General features: G+C 38.4%; 1 pseudogene; it reads right to left on the bottom strand.

The window, feature by feature from the left end:
* LOC103724958 overlaps positions 1 to 1,039 on the bottom strand; it is a 3,502-nt pseudogene extending 2,463 nt beyond the window's left edge.
* Between the last annotated feature and the right edge of the window lie 3,369 nt (positions 1,040 to 4,408).

Raw genomic sequence — 4,408 nt, 5'->3', positions numbered from 1 at the left:
GAATATTCTGTTGCATTATTGTACTTTACCTTTGACAACTTTCATTTACTCTTCAAACTCTAGAATAATAAAGATTTTAAAATAAAATATAAAAGAATATTCTGTTGCATTATTGTACTTTACCTTTGACAACTTTCATTTACTCTTCAAACTCTAGAATAATAAAGATTTTAAAATAAAATATAAAAGAATATTCTGTTGCATTATTGTACTTTACCTTTGACAACTTTCATTTACTCATCTACCTCTAGAACAAGGTTAATCTTAGACTTACCTAAAGAGAGAACCTCTACAGGCTGTCTGAAATGTCCAGTTCAACTTTGTTCTTTCTCCTTGTTTTGAATCTGAGTGCTTGCCTCAGACTGAAAGTGCAGACTAGTCTATCCATCTCTGAAATTATATAGAACAAAAAGATAGCATGTTTGGAATCTGGGGCAATATATAGAGAATGAATATACGTTCATATGTATAGTAGTTGTTTGTTGATTTTTCTATTTAATTGGAACTTGTTCAATTCACTATTGAAGACATTTTCTTTTTTGGATTTTTCAAGCCTATTTTATTAAGTTTGTTTTAATGTAGCTTTTAGAAAATATAACAACACATTTTGATTGCATAAATTAAAATAATTCAGTGTGCCATCTGCATACTGTATTAGTTAGCATTCGATTGCTGTGATAAAACACTGACCAAAATCAACTTGGGGAGGACAGAGTTTATTGGCTTACAGTCTCCCATCAAGAGAAGCCAAGGCAAGAAATCAAGGCAGGAACCTGGAGGCAGGAACTAAAGCACAGACCGTGGAGCACACTACTCACTGGCTTGCCCCTCTGGCATGTGCTCAGCCTGCTTTCTTATGCAACCAAGGACCAGGGTAGGCATCAGGAGTGGTGCCACCCACAGTGCACTGAGCCCTTCCATGTCATTTAACAATCAAGAAAATGCCTCACAGACATGCCCACAGGCCATTTGGGGTTCCTTCTTCACAGGCATGTCAAGTTGACAAATCAAACTATCCCACTTACCTGCAAACCTGCATCATTCACTTTTTCTGTGCATCTACTTTTGTTCTGCCACTTTCCCTGCTCCCATCTCCTCCACCTATCTTCTCATGGTTGCTAATAGTCCCTCTTCTACTTTCAAGTCAGTGTGTGTGTGTGTGTGTGTGTGTGTAAGGTCTTTGCCTGTGTGTGTTGGGGAGTAAGCCTGTGTTTGATTGTGTCTGCCATGCCTGCTCCTTTGGAGGACAGAAGTTGATGTGGATTCTGGGACCTGAACCAGGTCCTGTATAAGAGCGGTAAGTGTTCTTAACAACAGTGTCATCTAAGTCCTCCATCTTATATTTTGAGACACAGACTGTCATTGAACCTAGAACTTGCTGATTGGTTGTGGCTATTCATAAAAGTGTCAGGATTATAGATGCAATCACATAGGTGTTAGATAGGGTATGTAGTATTTAACTCAAGTCCTCATGCTTGTGTGTCAATGCCTTTATCCACAGAGTCACCTCCCAAGCTACAAAATGCATTGTTTCAATTTTATCAAATATTTTTATGAATTTCATAATATTACTATAGACTTTCAATCTCTTAATGTATTGTGATACTGAATTACATAAATAAATTTGTATTATTAAAGTAAATTTCTAGGCTGGAGAGATGGCTCAGCACTTAAGAACACTGACTGTTCTTGCAGAAGACCCAGGTTAAAATCCCAGCACCCACATGGCAGCTAACAACTGTCTGTAATTCCAGTTCCAGGGGATCCGACAGCCTCTTCTGCCCTCCGCGGGCATTGCACGACACGGGTGTACTTACTTACATGCAGGTATAACACTCAGACACATAAAATAAAAATATTAAATAAGAGTTAAAAAATAAAGTAAATTTCTATTCCTGGTATAAATAGCAATTACAATGTATCATGTTTGGTGACATTTTTGTAAGACTTCCTTTTCTTTCACCTTTCTATTTTCTGTTCCCTTCCTTCCCTCCCATCCCCTCCCCTCTCCTCCCCTCCCCTCCCCTCCCCTTCTCTTCCATTCCCCTTCCCTCTCTTTTACTTTAATTTCTGAACAGGGTCTTGTTATTTACCTCAGACTGTTTTTTTTTTTTTTTAAAGAAGAAGCATTTCATTACCGCTTTAACATATTCAATAACAGTTTCCAGAGCAAAGATACATCTCTTTTAAAAGTGGCTATTTGAATTAATACAGTTATACAGTATTGAACTCAGTATAAACCCTCTAAGACATAAAATTGAATGAGTTTTTAACTTTTAAAAAAGATCTCCATTTCATTTTAAAATATACTGTTTTTTTTTTTTTTTTTCTCATTGCGCTCTGGTTTGTTTGTTAGTTTGTTTGAAGCAGGGTCTCCCTGTAGCCCCAGCTGTCCTGGAACTCACTATGTAGACCAGGCTGGGACTACGGGCATGCGCCACCACGCCCGGCTATACTGTTTCTTATAGAAAGACTCATTGTTTTTTGCTGATAACACTTAGATGTTAGCACATGTGTCACTAATCTGTATGTATCTGATTATTATTAGTCACAGTTGGTTGCACTCAGATCCTTGGCACCTGTGTATGGATGGATATAAAGTCATCAGGTAGATTTCAATGATAATGTTTATCACCTCTACTAATTAATATAACATAAATTTTTATGCTTCCTCCTCAAATATAACTCAATTTTTTAATTTGTTGATTTTTTTGTGTGTATATCACATGACACATCCCAAACCATCTTATTCATCTATGCACCCACTTCCCAGATGGCATCCTCCCATAGCCCCCCCCACTAGAACCCTTATATTCTGTCATCCCTGCTACTGTCCACTGTGTTCTCATCACCCCCAGCCATTCCCCAGTACTTGTCTATCTGGTGAATCTAGTCAGCCTATCTAAAAGTCTTTGTTTTGGGAAGGTCAGCTGTTCCTCATCTACCAGCAATCAGTTGTCAATATTCATTTAGATAAGATAGGGGTCTGCTGTCCAATTTCCCAGTTCTATGCTACGTTACTATCTGGGAGTTTCTTAGGCCACCCTGGCCAACAACTCAAAATAAGGTATCTCCTATCTGGCATTCTTTCCTATTATGTAGTCTTTAAGTATACATATGGACTCTTAAAAATTATATCGGCCAGCTGGGCATGGTGACACATGCCTTTAATCCAAGTCCTCAAGAAGCAGAGGCAGATGGATCTCTGTTGAGTTCAAGGCCAGCTTGGTCTACATAGTGAGTTCCAGGACAGCTGGGGCTACAGGCAGACCCTGTCTCAAAAAGACCAAAAAAAAAAAAAAAAAAAAAAAAAAACCAAATTATATCAGCCCATTTAATCTTTGGTTTTACTTTCCTTTTGGGTGCTTAAGGCCATACAGTTGACCAAGATAAACCAATTTATTTTTACATTTAGGCTATTTGAGGATCTGGTCTTCAGAGGTCACATCGGCTTGGGGGGAACCCCTGGCACCTGTCTTTTACAAGTTCTGTCTATGGGAAGATAAGTCAAAGGTCCTACTCAACCATGGCTGGCTTCACTTGAAAGCACGAGGAAATGTTTCCTCTGTGTTGACCCTCCTCTTTGTAGACTGGACAGTGGTTCAAGTCTATCTTGTGTGGTCTCCATGCCTTCCTTGATCAAGAGGACAGGAGACTCACCACAGTTAGAGGACATTTTGAGAGATGCTCATAGTTCCCTGGAAATAGTCAACCTATGAGGACAAGGAGCAAAAACTGTCCTTTATTTCCCTCTGAAAAATTAGTATAGGCCTCAAAGTCCATCCAAGAATGTTAGTTCCAGCAGTCTGGTACTTTTAATTACCATGTGCCATTTAGAAAAAGCTTGGGCAAAGACCAACTGTTCTCAGATAAACCTTGCCTAGACATATATTTCTTGATCTGGTATGTATATTTTGTCAGTAGGTTGTTGGAATAATATGGTTCCCTCTGGTTTTTAAAACTAGCTAGGCATTATTGATTTCTCATATTGTCTAACTTTTCCATCATAGTTTCCCCAATTAAGGTGCTCCCATTTTTCCCATTTCTCCCTTAATAATACCCTATGGTCCTACCTCTCTTGAGCTACTTCTTTCCCTTTATTCCCTAGGTTCCTTGTATACCCTTCCCTCCCCCCTCCCTTAAACTAACCCAATTTTTAACCATAGCTCCCTTATTAACACCTGTTTCCTAGTGTTCTCCTTCAGAGTTTTTCTATTCCTTTACCTCCCTGATTCTTTTCCATTATCCTGGTTCCTGTAATTATATCTGGATACATACTCACTATCAGGATTTAATTGTTAGGATCCACATATGAGAAATAATGAACATACAATTTTTTTTTCTGAGTCTGTGTTACTTCACTTAGTATAACAGTTTCTAGTTCCATCCATTTACCTGCAAATTTCAT

This window comes from Nannospalax galili, unplaced genomic scaffold (assembly GCF_000622305.1).
Source record: "Nannospalax galili isolate Female #2095 unplaced genomic scaffold, S.galili_v1.0 scaffold186, whole genome shotgun sequence".
Taxonomy (NCBI): domain Eukaryota; kingdom Metazoa; phylum Chordata; class Mammalia; order Rodentia; family Spalacidae; genus Nannospalax; species Nannospalax galili.
The sequence above is the reverse complement of the archived record's forward strand: the minus strand, read 5'-3'. Positions and strand labels throughout refer to the sequence as shown.